Genomic DNA, 17,706 nt, shown 5'->3' on the forward strand with positions numbered 1-17,706 from the left:
TACGAATGCAAAAAGCCAGGGCATGTTAAATATGATTGCCCACAATTGAAGAAAAAGGGTCAATCAAAGAATAAGCACAAGGCTCATGTGGCTACATGGAGCGATGAAGAAAGTTCCGATGAAGAGGAACAAGAAGTAGCTAACTTGTGCTTGATGGCATTTGGGGAAGATTCTAAGGTAACCTCTAACTCATCCGATTTTGATGATTTATCCTATGATGAGTTATTAGAGGAATATAATGGGTTGGCTTCGGATTATGAGAAATTATTTTTAAAATATAAAAACGATGTTTCAAAATTAAAAAATGAAAACAAACTCATATCCAAAACCAACAATGATCTTGAAAGTAAAATCAAAGATTTGCAAATCAAACTAGAAGAGTTTGAAAAGAAAAATTTAGATTTGCAAAATTTACTTTCAAAGATCAATGATGATCATCAAAAGAAAATTGATGATCTTAAAACTTCTTTTGATAAAGTTTGAACAAAACATTTTGAAAAAGGTGGAAATTCAAAATCCAACTTTGTTAGAAAAAGTTTTAGAAACTACAATCATAGAGGTCCCCAAATAACCTCTAATGGAAAAATCGTTAGAAGTATGTGGGTTCCTAAAGAACTCATTACTACTAAAGATAAAAATATCCTACACAAATGGATACCTAAGGGGACTAGGATTTTGGAAACTAATGAATATGGACCCAAAAGAATTTGGGTACCAAAAATCAAAAATTAATCTATGTTTGTAGGTAAAGGAGCATTGCTACAAGGCACGGGAAACAAATTCAAATTCATGGTACCTTGATAGTGGATGCTGAAGACATATGACCGGAGACAAAAGCCAGTTCATTGAGCTTAACGCCAAAAATGGAGGAGAAGTGACTTTTGGAGACAATTCAAAAGGTCACATTCAAGATATTGGCACAATAGGTAATACCTCTTCCATACAAATTAAGAATGTTTTATATGTGAATGGATTAAAGCATAATCTATTGAGTATTAGTCAATTATGTGATAAAGGATTCAATGTCTTATTTGAAATTAATGGTTGTAAAGTCATTAACATTGCATCTAATCGGATTATGCTTGTTGGTCATAGAATAGGGAACATTTACATGGTGCATTTAGATTCTTTTGATATGACTAATTTATGCCTAGTTTCTAAAGATGAACATGATAGTTGGTTATGGCATAGGAGACTAGGACATGCTAGTATGAGTGTTTTGCAACGGCTAATTCAAGGTGATTTAGTTCGAGGGTTGCCTAAGCTTAAATTTGATAATGATAAAATATGTGATGCTTGTGCTAAAGGAAAACAAAAGCGTGTTTCTTTTAAAGCCATTAATGACGTATCAACTAGTAGAGTATTACAATTGATCCATGTAGATCTTTTTGGGCCAACTAGGACTACTAGCTTGGGTGGAAAACAATATGCATTTGTCTTGGTAGATGACTATTCTAGATATACTTGGGTTCTATTTTTAAGTACTAAAGATGAAGCATTAGAACAGTTCATCACATTTTCAAAAATAATCCAAAATGAAAAGGGTTACTCTATAACTAGTGTTAGGAGTGATCATGGCACTAAATTTGAAAATCTTGGATTTATTGAATTTTGTAATTCTAATGGTATTAGTCATAATTTTTCAGCACCTAGAACCCCTCAACAAAATGGAGTTGTTGAGAGGAAAAATCGAACTTTAGAAGAAATGGCTAGAACCATGCTTTGTGAAAATAATTTGCCAAAATATTTTTGGGCGGAAGCCACAAATACTGCTTGTTATGTTGTTAATCGAGTAATGATTAGGCCAATTTTAAAGAAAACTCCATATGAAATTTTCAAAAATAAAAAGCCTAACAACGGTAAAGAAAACCTTGGCAAATTTGATGCTAAAAGTGATGAAGGAATTTTTTTGGGTTACTCCTTAAATTCTAAAGCTTATCGAGTATTTAATAAAAGAACTTAGTTGTAGAAGAGTCTATACATGTTGTTTTCGATGATAAACCCCTTCCAAGGAAGGATCCTTGTGTGAATGATGATGTAGGTGTTATAAATACAAATGATGTTAGACATGAAGTTGGAGAACCATCATCAAAGGAAGAAACGAAAAATGAGGAAACTCATGATCCTCTTGAGAATCCAACCATTGAAGAAAGGGAAGTATCTTATCCAAGAGAGTACAACTATGTCAAGGATGGTGAAATTATAGGTGATCCATCAAAAGGGGTAACAACTCGATCTTCTCTTAGAAATATTTGTAATTATGTTGCATTTATCTCATGCATAGAGCCTAAGAATATTAAAGAAGCATTAAATGATGAACATTGGATTATGGCTATGCAAGAAGAGTTAAATCAATTTGAGAGAAGTAAAGTATGGACATTAGTTGAAAGGCCTAGTAATAAATCTACTATAGGTACTAGATGGGTATTTAGGAATAAGCTTGATGAGAATGGTAATATAGTGAGAAACAAGGCTAGACTTGTTGCTCAAGGGTATACTCAAGAAGAGGGCATAGACTATGATGAAACATATGCTCCCGTAGCTAGGATGGAAGCAATTAGAATGTTATTAGCATTTGCATGTTTTCATGAATTTAAATTATATCAAATGGATGTTAAAAGTGCATTTTTAAATGGTTTTATAAAAGAAGAAGTGTATGTGGAACAACCTCCAGGTTTTGAAGATTCAAAATTTCCAGATCATGTTCTTAAATTGACAAAAGCTCTTTATGGTTTAAAACAAGCTCCTAGAGCTTGGTATGAAAGATTGTCAAATTTTTTAATTGAAAAAGGTTTTTCAAAAGGAAAGGTTGACACTACATTGTTTTTAAAGCATAATGGTAAAGATTTATTAGTAGTTCAAATTTATGTTGATGATATAATATTTGGTTCTACTAATGATGTTCTTTGCCAAGAATTTTCTAAGCTAATGCAAAGTGAGTTTGAGATGAGCATGATGGGGGAGCTCTCATTTTTCTTGGGACTCCAAATCAAGCAAATTAAAGATGGCATCTTCATTAATCAAGCTAAGTACGTCAAAGATATGCTCAAGAAGTTTGGATTAGAAAATGGGAAACCTCATGACACTCCAATGAGCTCTTCAACAAAGCTTGACTTAGATGAAGGAGGTAAATGTGTAGATGTTAAATTATATAGGTCAATGATTGGCTCTTTGCTTTATCTAACTGCAACTAGACCGGATATTATGTTTAGTGTTTACTTATGTGCTAGATTTCAATCATGTCCTAAGGAATCACATTTACTAGCTGTTAAGAGAATCTTTAGATACCTTAAGGACACTCCTAGTTTAAGACTTTGGTATCCTAGAGACTCTAGCTTTAGCTTGCATGCTTTTTCTGATGCGGATTATGGAGGATGTAAAATAGATAGGAAAAGCACCTCCGGTACTTGCCAATTCCTTGGAAATATGCTGATTTCTTGGTTTTCAAAGAAACAAAATTGTGTTGCATTATCTACCACTGAAGCAGAATATATTTCAGCCGGTAGTTATTGTGCACAAGTTTTATGGATGAAACAACAACTTTTTGATTATGGAATTGAAGTAGGTACTATTCCTATCAAGTGTGAAAATACTAGTGCTATTTGTCTCACTAAAAATCCCATCCAACACTCTAGAACTAAACACATTGAAATTAGACATCACTTCATTAGAGACCATGTCACTAAGGAAGATGTAATTCTAGAATTTGTTGATACTTTGCATCAATTAGCGGATATTTTTACAAAACCCTTAGATAAGGAAAGGTTTTGGACACTTAGGAGAGAATTAGGTTTAACTGACCTATCTTCACTTAGTGTTTAAAATAATTCAATACTTTTAATAAATACTGAAAAATGCTCATAATAGTAATTTTTGATTGCATTCATTGCTATTAATTAGGAGGAGTTTATGATTCTTGATGAAAAATTAACTTTATGTTCAAATATTGATTAAAGATTAATTTAATTGTTTGAACATAATTATTTTTCAATATATGAGTTGCCTATACCACTAGAGAAGATAAATTTAGCATTTTATGTGCTTAAAAGTCGGATTTTAGCATTTTGGTGCAGAGGGAATCGATCCCCCCATGAGGGAACCGATTCCCCCTTTGAAGGGGAACCGATTCCCCCTTTGAAGGGGAATCGATTCCCCCCACAGGGGAATCGATACCCCTTGGGGTTCTGTTAAAATCGGGCAAGAACACCCAAAACCCCAAAACCCTTCCGCCGTTCTCTCTCTCAATTTCTCAAATCTCCATTTTTTGCCTCAAATCAAAGATATTAATCGGAATTCGATTCAAAAATCATCTTCTAAACCTGTTGGAATCATTAAAATCGTGCAAACAACATCTAAATCCCCTCAATCTTCATCTTTCAAGGTAAATTTTTCTAAACTCTATATTTCATTGATTTTGAACATAGGATTAGTTTTAATTAGTTCTAGGTTGAAATAGTGATCGGGCATTGATTGTTTAGTGATTAGAAACTAGATGTTACAACTAATTTCATCAAAAACACAAGAATTTTCCAAAATTTTTAAATTTTTGAGAAAAAAAATTATTAATTTTCAAATTATTGTGTTTTGATTAAATTATGTTGTTGTTATAAAAACTATACATATATTGTTTCTCAAAACCATATTTTTCAAAAGTTTTTCAAAAACTTTGCCCATTAGGATTGATTTAGAGAACCTTGAAATATTGAGGACTCAATTGAGTTTTGGGATTAATTAAATTGCATACATTTGTTTTTAAAATTGCAGGTTATCCAATCTATTCGATTTCCTTCACCATGTCTAATCCTAAACGTGCTAGGTCTTCATCTAGTCGTTCACACCGACAACCAAATCCACCTCCAAATCCTCCACCTATTCCAATTTCTAATCCTAATCCTATTGATCCTAATTTGTCTATCCAAAATTCGTGTTTCAATCATCCTGGTCCTAGAAATCATCGTTTTTGGTATTATCAATATTTCAACTTTTACAAAATCCGGGAAGAACGTATTCCTTCTCGTCAAGCTATGTTAGCTATCAATTTTAAATATCTTCCTCTTTTACAAGAGTGGAAATTTGATAAACTCTTTGACCTTGAACCCATCGTTTACCATCAACTTGTTCGTATTTTCTATTCTAATGCCGTTTGTGTTAAAGACCAAACTGAAATCGAAACCATAGGAATTCGTTCCTACCTTCTAGGACAATTCTTATATATTGACTCGGCTTACATAGCCAATACATTCGGATTAGATAATGAAGGGATTTCAAATTAAAAACAGGTTTTAGGATCTCGTTATAAAAGAAGGGATAGTGCAAGTGTCCTAGACCTTCATGAACGTTTTCTTCATCTAATGATTTCTTGGTGGTTTCGACCATCTGGAGGTCGTTATTCTACTCTTAGAGCCTTAGATCTTTGGTGGTTACATTGTTTCGAAAACAATATTAAAATCAACCTACCTCAGATTATTTTTGCTGAAATTGTTGAAACCGTAAATCTTGTTCCTAATAAAAAACTTTGTTCATCTCTTGTTTACAGATGTATTTTGAGTAATCTGTTTTCCAAAGCTGGGCTTAGAGTCGGTCTAGATGCCGTTTTTCCTCTTAAGAAACAAATTAACCTTCTTTCCTTAACGAGAGAAGGATGGATTAAGGATAAGGAAACCGGGGAATGGGTTCGATCTTCTGCAACTACTCTGGGAGCTAGTTCTTCACAAGCTCCACCCGAAGCTGACGAAGATCTCGAGCTTGAGCAACTAATGCGAGACATCGATGAAGCTGAAGATGAACCTGAGCAGGCCGAGGAGCAGCCCGAAGAGCAAGCACAACAATCGACTCAAATGCCTCCATATTTTCAATCTTTTATGGAGACATTTGATTACCGATATGCGACCATGGATTCGCGCTTTAATTCTATAGAGTCCCATTTATCCACAATAGGAGCTCAACAATTAGAAATTCTTCGGGAAATGCGTGCAAATAATGAAGCAACCAACGCACGTATTAATGACCTCACTAACGAAATGGCCGCTATGCTCGTTTTCCTCCTCCTGATCCGGATATGTGATTAAATGTTTTACTTTGTTTTCCAAACTTATTGTTTTAACATTTTGAATATTTTGGAATGTTTGAATTTGTGGATGGTGTGAACTTATATGTTTGGTGTGATTTATTCATCATTGCATCATTTACATCATTATTAGCAATATGACCAATTTTACCATATCACATTGTTTATGAATATTGATTATTGGAACTAATGGCTAACGGTTCTCTTGATTGTGATCTTAGCAGCTTATGCATACATATACCTAATCAATTGGCTACATATTTTTCACGTTTATTTGAATCTTTTTGATTTAACAAAAAGGGGGGAGAAGTGTGTTTTAAGTGTGTTTTATGATAAATGGGAGAAGTGTTAAAGTAAGGGGGAGTCATTTCAAAACTTGATTTCAAAATCTTAAAATTACTAAAATGTTTTGTTATATCAAAAAGGGGGAGATTGTTGAAAACATTTTGATATTTCGATATAACAAATTAAGTTAAATGAATTTTAAGATTTTCCAAAATGATTTTCTAAGTATATTCGATATAATTATTCGAATATCAAAACATTACTCCAAATATTTCAAAAATCATTTTTAATCCTTACTTAAGTGTAAAATTAAGTTTTAATCTTAAAACAATTTCAAAATAATCTTTCAAAGTATTTCAAACCATTTCAAAGCCAAAAATTCCAGATTGCTCAGAGGGAACAGATTCCCCCCCAAGGGGGTACTGATTCCCCCCTGAATGGTTTGGCTCCGAGATTTCCAGAATGCTCGGAGGGAACCGATTCCCCCATAGGAGGTACCGATTCCCCCCCTGTTCAACGGTCGAAATATTTCAATTTTACACTTAGGGAACCGATTCCCCATAGGGGGTACCGATTCCCCCCACGCTCTAAACTGTTTTATTAATTGTTTTCACACTAAAACGGCTATATGATCTTCACTAATCATCCCCAACGTTCAGAAATGATTCAAGGTGTATTTAAACAAGTTTTGAAGCCCTTGATCAACAAGAAATCATAGAGAAACAAGAGAGAAAAAATCAAACATCAAGTTTGTGCAAATCAAGCCAATTTTCCTTTCAATATTCATTTTGCTTTCAAGAACACCATTTGTGCTCATTTGTAATTATCTTTGAGTGTTCTTTTCTTGTTCTAGAATTGTGCAAACATCTTACCTTGTGAGGTTTTCCTTGTAAGTTTGCAAATTTGTAATCTTCTCTTTGGGAAAAGAGTGTTCTCAAGAATTGGGGTATATTCTTGAGGGTGTTGTAAGGTTATCTCTTTGGCCTCAAAAGAAAGAACAAATTAGTGAATTTGTTGGAAAATCCTTAGTGTGGATAGCTAAGGTAGTGGACGTAGACTTTGATTGAGAAAGTCGAACCACTCTAAATCGCTGTGCAAATCTTTTCAATTTTCTGCAAAAGCTTCCACCGAATTTTTAATTACCAATTCACCCCCCTCTTGGCTAATTCCGTCGATCGATTAACTCAACAGAAAGATTCTCATACTCACACATCTTTTGTACGATCTGAATCTTTGAGACACATGTCAACTTTCAAGAAAGATTTGGGGTGAAGAAATAGAATGACTCAGCATTTGATAGTCTCTGTATTCATCCTTTGTTCTTTCTTTAATACTTAATTGTTTCTTGTCCCCAAAAGATTATACTTTCTCATTGCCTATTTTCAATGAAATTTTTTGAATTTTATTCATTATCCTTGCATATTTTGCCAAATTATTGATCAATAACAATATCGATTATTATTTCTTACTCTGAAAAGTGTTCGAGTGTGGGGATTTCAAAACAGGTGTTCACCAGAAAGCACGTACAAAGACACACTTCCCTAAACCATTACCCGAATTATTGGAAAAGGAGAGTAAATCAAGGAAATCAGTTTCAACAAAACCTTCCAAGCAAAGAAGTCCCAAGTTAAAGACACAACAATGAGAGGTCATTTTGATCAATTTTTCTCAGAAAATCAATCAATGACCAAAGAATCAAAGGGGCAAGATAAACTTTCTCGGGGTAAATCAGATGGACCAAGTCAAAGAATATTTAGTGAGAGCTCAAGAAAGTAACCATGATCAAAGCCCAGGCATGAGCGAACGCATAAATCTCGCTTATTCCGATCAAATAACATGAGAGATTTCAAATGCCAGGATTGAACTGAGTATAATCCTTTAAATATGCATTTAGATCATCTTAGGGCATAGGTCCAACATGAAATCATGTCATATGACTATTTTTTACAGGGCTTTCAAGATCCATTTCATTAGCGAAGCAATGAATCAGTCAAAATCAGCTGACCAGACCTCCTCGTCACGAAGGAGCAGCGTCAACATTAGATAACCAACCTCCCTCATCGTGAAGGATTCGTGTTATCTATATTATCAATAAAGATGACTAGTCGTCCTCATCACGTAAGAACCGTGTCATCCCTTAACCAGATCTCCTCATCACGTAGGAGCCGCGTTAACCCTAGATAACCAGCCATCCTCATCGCGTAGGAACCGAGTTATCACCATTCCTAAATATGGCCAAGAACTCTTCATCATGTATGAGCAGTGTCATCCCTTGACCAGATTTCCTCATCACGTAGGAACCATGTCACCCTTAGATGACCAGACCTCTTCATTGCCTATGAGCAGTGTCATCCCCAACAACAATTCAATTTCTAAGCGAAAAGGGGGAGAACCAGATAAAAATGTGTTGTCTTGTCGTCTTTGCTCTATCCTTGTTAACACAAGAATGTGCAAAGAGGGGCAGCTGTAAACACCCATTTTTATCCGGGTCTTTTCTATCCATTTTTATTTAGTTATTATTTATTTGTTATATATTATTATTATTGTCATTTTATTAATACAATTACATATGTTTGTAGGCCCAAACCCGAGTCCACTCAACACTCAGCAGGCCTAGCATTCAATCCAGAGCCCAACCATTTACAAAACCTGACCCAACAGGCCCAGTAACAGACCCAAACTAGTTAGGGTTCCCTTTCTCTGCTCCAACCACCTCACTTCTAGACGTTAGATCTGGACCCATCCAACGGTCCAGATCGTGCAAAGTCTAGGGTTTAAAACCCTAAAATATCATCACCTCAGTCGTTGGCCTTCCAGCTCCAACCGCCAACCTTTCAACGTCGCGTGCCGATGTTGCAGCTACCCAGCCGAGCCATACCCCGGCAGCCTCTGACGCCGCCGTAGACAGTCATGTGCCAAACAGTGATGGGTATCCATCAAACAGTCGAAAGCACAGGCAAAATCAGAAGAAAAAAAATCTAAGTAAGATCCTATCTAGTCCATCAATGGAAATAGGATATCATTATCCTATTTCCTCAGCAACATCATGAATCAGAGGCATGCAATCAGATAAAAGAAAACATTTGGGTTCAGTAAGGATAGGAAAAAAAATAGAAAAAATGAGAGAATACGAAGAAGAAAAAATAGAAAATACCGAGGGGAATAGAACCATATTCGAAACAAAATAGAGCGAAAGGAAATGGGAAGTCTTACTCTTGTAGATCTATCCCTTATCAACCTTACTGGAGCTTGAAGAACCTTAAACCAAAGGTAAAACATTCTCTTTCTTGATTCTAGGTTTAGAATAAGAGGGGGTTTTGAGTTTTATAGGGTGAAGGGTTGGGTTTTCGTCTAAAATGAGGAGGAATGATGGTTAAGGGTCTTTCGGGGTTTGGTTTACTCCCCATGGCCACCGGTACGGTGGCCGGGGAGCCTTGGTTTGCTTGTCTCGGCGAGGGAGAAGGGAGATTAGAGAGAGGTAAAGTGAGAAGAGGCTGAGAGAAAGTTGAAAATGATTTAGGGTTTGGTTGATAACCCTTGATTTGGGATTATATCCTAGCTTCAATACGGTGTAGTTTTGGGGATAGAGAGGGAAACTGAGCGATGAGATTTAGGGTTAATAGCATATTTAGTCCTCGTGGGTATGTAATATTGCACCTGTGTCCTTAATGTTTACAATTAATCTCAACTTTGGTCCTTTCTCCTTTGTAAATGCTTACTCGTGTCTTGGGATTTAAGGGTTAATGTTATATTTGGTCCTCTGTAGTTTTATTTTTATCATTTTGATCATTAATGGAAATTTTAATTTCTTCTGTTATGATCTCATATGTTGTTTATGTTGTAAATTCATCCCTATTTAACCTTAAATAGTTTTATGGTCTTATTTAAACTAATGACATTGCATTTCATTTTATTTGTACTTAATTTATATATGCTTATATTATTTTGTTTTAGTCCTATTTGCTTGATTATTTTTACTTTTCAATGTTTATATACTTATCTCATGATTTTAATAGTCCCTGTTTAGGTCCCTATGATTTAGCTTTAATGTTTGTTCATATTTAGATTCTGGATCTTTGATTCCACGTAATATTTGATTTTAATCCTTTAATATTTATGAATGTATAAAATAGAGTATTTCATGCGTTGGTTTTGTCCTGAGTTCATTTTAGTCACTATTTTCAATGTTTTAGTGCTTGTGGTTTATTGCTCATTAAATCTCTGTTATTCTGTTTGCCTATCATTTTAAAACACCACATGAAATTTTTATGATTCATCCATGGATATGTGTTTAGGTTGATTTTTTTAAACTTTAATACGGTTTTTGATTTCCGCATGCTATTTTTATACTTCATTGATGAATATTATTTTATGTTATATGTATGTATATGCACATTTATATATGTTTTTTATTATCACATGCTTTTATGTATTGTATTTTTATATTTATGTTATGTATTTATTTTAATTTTTAAAATGACAATTTGTCACTTTTACTTAATAATAATGTATTTTGAATATTTTATCCAAATGATTTCAAGAGCAAAGATTTGTGGAACGAGCGTGGAAAGTATCGCTTGATCGAAGTGGTGCAATCAGATACGACGTTCAAATAGAATATGGATTTAAAAGCGTAAATTCTTACGAGTTTATAGAAATTAGTTTTAATTTTTTATTGTTATTCCATTTTTGTTATTTTATTTTATTTTATGTTCATATTGTTTAATGTTTAATCTTTATTATTATTTCTTCATTTATTTATTGAATCTTAATATGAAGGATATATGTTTTGGAAAAATAAAATATGATGCATTTTTTGTCAATTTTTGATATTTTTTAATTTAAAGGGAAAATATTCTTTACGAGTAAGAAATAGACGAGGTAGCTTTCCCGACGGATGATTGCAAATCTCAGTATTTCTTATCGAGGAAAGTATTTTTCCTTTTATTTTAATTAATATTCAATTGGATTTAAATTTTAAATTCCACTATTTATGACAAGGTATAAGCGATACAGTACTAAATTTTGGGTGTTGTGGGGTGCTAATCCTTCCCCACTCGTAATCGATTCCCGAACCTTTTTAAATTAAATCTTTGGCCAAGACCATTTTTATCTTTAAAAAACGATTTTTTTAAAATTATTTTTAGTATTCGACCAACCTAAAGATCGATGGCGACTCCTTTCAATTTAATTTCAAATTAATTTAAAATTATCAATTTTTCAAAATTAAAATCATAATTATATTTTAAAATAATAATAATAAATAAAAAAATAGTTATGACCGTTGGTAACCAAAACCTGCAGGCATACGCATCACTCGAGAGTGTTGTGCTGTAGAGGAAACCCAACCTTTGTCCTTTCCCAGACCTGAGAGAAAAACAAGAAAAAGAAAATGCTCTTATTGGGACAAAATGCATCAAAACCAAAGACAATTCGTTAGCTCAACGAAAATAAACTGTTTTATTCCATTCCCAATATCGATTAAAGACGCCATAGATTTACATAAACTTGAAACTATTAATCATCTCTTTCTCTATATACCCACCAAAGACAACTAAAACTTCACAATCAAAACAAGAAGCACCACTAACCATCAAACTGGAAAACGCTAAACCAATAGGAAGAAAACAAACACGTGAAATGCCCTTTCACTTCAAACCTTTCCCTGGTGCAGAAATTGCAAGGCCTGGCCTAGCGAAGCAATCCCCATCAATCAGCCCTCCGCCGCCTTCAACACTGCTTGTTGCTTGCCATGTATTACATCCGGTGGTTCCACCGACAGCATCGCCTGCTTCATCGCCATCTCCGCCACTATAAAACCGAGGTAACCATTACCGGTGTATCCCCAGACCCCGTCGAATCCAGAACCAGCCCCCAGCCCGTATACACCTAGTGTTAGGTACCCTTCTCCCTGGGAGTTCAAGAACGAAATGAAGCCTCCATTCACGGTAAGATCCACGGTTTCGTTCAAATTCACGTCGGCCAAGCCCACTTCCGGTTTAGCTCCGGCCTCCAAAACAGCATTATTGACAGCCATATGGACGGACTTGGCTTCGTGGGTCACGCTCGAGGAAGACGAAGTCGCCACGGAGGGAGATGGCCCAGAAGAGCTCCGGGAACGCTTGGAAGCCTTGCGGGTCCCACCGCCGACGGGAACGTTACGGAGTGTGCCGCCCTGAATCCAGTAACGACGGCACGACTTGCAGAAGTAACGTTACGGAGTGTACGATGTTTGTAGTCCCTCTCAAAGGTGGGCGCGGCTTTAGTAATTTAATTGAAAGTTTATCCTTTTTAATTATTCTTTTCATATGATGTTTATACACTACTCATACATTTTCTTCATCATTAAATAGGAAGATAAACGTTTAATCATATTTTATTTTATATTTTTGTATAATGCAATAATAATAATGTCAATCAACTTAAATTTAATTAATTATTTTATTTATTCTAATTAAATTCAATTGTATTATTTTTAGCAGCAAACATAAGATTTATATTGAATCGTTATGCCTTGGAATTAGTGGAGATTAAGGGTGTTCAAAAATATTCGATCCAATTGATTTGATCTATTGATACGTTGACCCGAATTTAGAAAATAAGATAATTCTCTAAAAAATTATTCGACCGGTATGAGTACCCGACCAGTGACTTTTCCAGGGTAATTGGATCGGGTCTATGTCAATTTTTTTAAACCATGTACTCAACCTGAACTGATAGTATTTACATGCATATATATTTTTAGTTTTAAATTATACTTCTATTTTAGTTTTCTTAATATTTTACCTTGAAATTAAATATAAATCCCTAATGTCTTAATAGGTTTCTATTATGTATTTTTAAATTTTTAAAATTTTTAAAAAAAATTTTTTATTATTTTGTCAACATGAACATGAGTTTTAAAAGAAAAATCACGACAATATTAATATTTTTAATGTTTCATTTTTTAAATTAAAATTTAATTTGTGTATGTATGCATGTATTTAAAACTAACTTTAAATAATTTATTTAATTTATTTTGTGTATGGAATATGTAATATGAAATTTTTAAATTTTGTGTTTCATATGTGTTTTTTTTTCAAAAAAATAAGAAAATATATATATAAATCAGGTACCATGATCCGAAAATGTGGGTACATGAGTTTTATGGGTATCCGACTAACGGGTACCCAAACTTAAAAAGTCAGGACACTGGCCAATAAATATATTACTCAGAGAACCAGATATCAAATATTTTGAAACCTAAAAATACGGATACTCAATTTTGAACGCCTCTATTGGAACTAGAGAGGGATTATATATCGATAGACTCGTCTAAGCCATTCTTTGAGCTGACACAAAAAATTAAAACAGTAAAGAGAGTTCAAAGTGTGAGATTGAGATTAGTGGATGAGTTTCACAACCAGAACATAGAAAGTTTCGATACTACAATACTATATTAGACATTAACCAAGACAAGAGGACGCAAGATTTTAGAGGTCTGAGAGGTCACAAAGATCAAGATACATATCGAGTGTAGGACCCGATAGAAGGCCATTGACTTCTACTTGAATGATAAGTTTAGGAGAATCAACCATGTCTTTGACTTTGCCTGAGTGCAAGATTTGTAGGCGAAGACGGAATGCTATCGAAAGACCGGAGGTTATTTTGAGTGTGGAGTTATTGATTACAAGGAATGCTATCGAAAGACCGGAGGTTATTTTGAGTGTGGAGTTATTGATTACAAGGACAAAGTTAAGATAAATGTTTAGGGGCAAAATAGTTTTGTATAAAGATAATAATCTATAAAGTATTTAAATCTAAAAATTAGAAGGTAGAAGTCTTATTTAATTAATATTTAAATTTAAAAAAACCTTAAAATGCAATTATACCAAAAATATTTGAAAGGGTAATAACCCCTTCCATTTACCATGGGGATTCATCCCTGATTAACTACATAAGAAAATCATTGCCCTATAAATTATAATTGCGCAGTACTGAACTTGACGCCTGCACGTATCAAGAATAAGTATATAGGTTTTTTTTCTTTTGCCCCTTACCGCAATCGGAATAATTATTTGGCCTAATAGGCACCCATAAATTATTTTAAGATTTACGATATTTTATATAGCGTATGACGAACTCGTCACCTCGAAGTGATGAGTTTTATAGAATATAATTTTTTATCTCATCCCAATATTTTAATATTTCTTCAAAATAACGAGTTTTATTAATAAAAATTATTTTTTTCAGATTATTAAGTGAATTTATTTTTTTCAAAAACAAAACGTGATACTCCTCACCTTGAGGTGACGAGTTCTATAGGTTTAAAATTTTATAGTCGTTTTAGATTTGAAAAAAGTTATTGGAACTCATCACCTCGATGTGACGAGTTTCAACTTTCTTTTTTTCTAAAATTTTAACTATAAATAAGAATTGGGCTGGTTGATAGATTTATAGGAGAAGTAAAAATGCACTTGTGCAAAGAATATTTCAAACAATTTTCAGAATATCATCTTTGGTCTGATTACTCTTCAGATGATTCGGATTCAGCTCGTCTTAATATTAGGAGTGGGTGAAAGAATCAATAAAGTCTATTATTGATCAACATAAGGAGTTGAAGATTAGTATGAGGAGAAGAAGAAGAAGAAGAAGTAAAAAGAAAATGATAAGAAGAAGAATGGAGAGCTAGCAAGCCGACGCAGCAAATGAGTCATCGAAAAGAATGCAAATAAGAAAAATATTGTGAAAACTGAGAGGAAAATATTTTATTTTGTTGAGAAAATGTTTTAAATAAGTGTATGAATTTGACTTTAGTTAAGCATTATAGTTTGCAATTATATATGAAACGTAAAAAATTGAAAAAATGACCGTTGATATTTGTAAAATCGGTACAAATACGATTACAAAGGATTTATCAGCCTGCTCAATATCTTGGGAGATGTGGACAATCTTCCTATTGTGGCCTTCACCTTTACAGTGGCCACATAGCTTCGGCAGACCTTGCTCTCTTTGAGGGTCATCCGTATCAGTATGAATTCGATTAGATTTAGGACGACCCCTCAACTTCTTTCGTAATTGCGGATTGGAAAACCATTCTTCAGAGACAGTAGGTGGCCAATATGCATCGTTCGGGAGGTACTTGAACTCGCAACTATATATATTGCACATATTATGCAAGCTATAACAATCATCAACGTAAATGTGTGTATCTACATTCAAATACACACATGCAACAACTGCATAAGCGCATGGGTATCTGAAGGCTTGAAATCAACCACAATCACACCATCTTCTATTCAGATTACTAGTACATGTGGCAGAAGTCCTGCCCTCATGTGGTCAAACAAGTGCTTGGATAATATAATCATATTACAGTATGAAGAAATTATGAACATGCATTGATGTTGCTTGATGTTGAATTTTGTTCATTGTTTTCTCCAGATCTGGAGCCCAATTTCTACCTTCGTTGAGCATTGCCTCTACCTGGGCACTTTTGTCTGCCCAAACTTTACCCAACCTGAAGTGTGTCTCCTGAACAATACTTATCACCAGAAGATGTCTAGTCCCTTTTAGCACTGAATTGATACACTTGACAAGATTGGTTGTCATATGACCGTAACGTCGACCTTGATCGTCATATGACTGTGCCCATCTTTCCCGAGGTATCTCAGCTGCAAAGTTATTATACATCTCTTCTCCATACTTTTTTAAATTTTCCAGTCTTGCACGGAAGCTCGGTTTCAGTGATGCATAGCTTGGAAAAATATTTAGTTGTAAGTATAATAATTTTAAATGAAGACTAAAACCAAAAAATGAAAAGTGAAACCGAATAAGTTACCCATACTGATAATCTCTTTCTTTATATTATTGTTATTGAACCTTGTCATAGCATTTGAAGCAATATGGCATATGAAATATGCAGGGAATGTATGAGGAGATTATCACCTACTTCTCGGTCTGTTAATCATGGCCAACAACCCAGGCGAATGGTTTGAGATCATACAAATACCATCTTGGGTGACAACATGGGAGCGCAAGTTTGACAGAAATAAATTCCACGTTTCCTCGTACTCATTTTTTACAATGGTGAAGGCAAAGCGGAAGATGTTTCTGTCACCATCTTGTACAACAGCTACCATAAGGACGTATTTGTATAAGTCATACAGAAAAGTGCCATCCACTTGAATTATCTATTTGCAATAACGGAAGCCTTCAATTTGATACTTGAAAGCCCAGAACAAGCCTCCGAAAACTCACTTCCCAAGGATAACTTGTCCATCAAATATGCTTACAGGATAAGTGTATGAGTGAACAATGGTCCCTAAGATGAAATATTCCATCTTGTGCAACAAATGAGGTAGCTCATTGTACGACTGATCCCAATCACCGTAGAGTAGTACCATAACTTTTCGTTTGGCCAACCAGGACTTGTAATAAGATGGAATATAACCAAATGTATTTCGGTGCTCAATTAATGCACCGTTTCAGTTACTTTTCAGAAGTCATTTATTGTTGCAATAATGGACTATTTCAGCTACTTTTCAGAGGACATTTAACGCAAAATTCAAGCAACTGTTCAGAAAATGGGTGAAAATAGTGTTGCATTATCACTTCAAATCATAAAAAACATGTGTTTTAACCAGGCCAAATTATTCACTGCTTCAACTACTTTTTTTTGCTCAATTAATGCACTGTTTCAGCTACTTTTCAGAGGTCATTTATTGTAGTAATAATGCACAGTTTTAGCTACTTTTCAAAGGTCATTTAATGCAGAATTCAAGCAACTGTTCAGAAAATGGGTGAAATAGTGGTGCATTAACATCTTCAGTAACTATTAATATGTCAACTCTTTGCGCAACTATTTTTTACGATTGCAAATCTACAACCATGTGTTTCCCAAAAAAATCCAACTACACAAGTTGAAGTCTAGTATAGAAACAAGAGTTCTACTTGGAACTAGTAGAAGAGTATCTTCTATATATTATAAATTTACAGTATCATGCACGAGGTTTCATCTAAGCGATGATGTAGACTTTGCTGGCATGATTGAGACATATTTCTATCAATCTTTGTCTAATATCGATTTGTTTGTAGAGTTCAATGATCTTGACCTTGCTCGTACTATTGAGGATGTTGCTTACAGCTCGAAAATCCCACCAACTCAGAAAAATGACCAAGAAAAAACATAGATGATAGAGACCCACAAGTATAGTTCCAATTCGTACGTGAACGACAACAACAAAAAGAATGAGGAATTGAAGAACGTAATCTTTCTTCTGACGAGTCTATTGATTACCATAATTAAAACTTCTTAATCAATATTGTTATGTTAATGATTTTATTTAATATTTATGGTGTTCGTAAGATTAGTC

General features: G+C 34.2%; 1 pseudogene; it reads right to left on the reverse strand.

Moving 5' to 3' along the window:
- Positions 1-11,995: 11,995 nt before the first annotated feature.
- On the reverse strand, positions 11,996-16,024 carry LOC120155975 (annotated as a pseudogene).
- Between the last annotated feature and the right edge of the window lie 1,682 nt (positions 16,025-17,706).

This window comes from Hibiscus syriacus, unplaced genomic scaffold (genome assembly GCF_006381635.1).
Source record: "Hibiscus syriacus cultivar Baekdansim isolate YM2019G1 unplaced genomic scaffold, ASM638163v2 tig00111210_pilon, whole genome shotgun sequence".
In the NCBI taxonomy this organism is placed as follows: Eukaryota; Viridiplantae; Streptophyta; class Magnoliopsida; order Malvales; family Malvaceae; genus Hibiscus; species Hibiscus syriacus.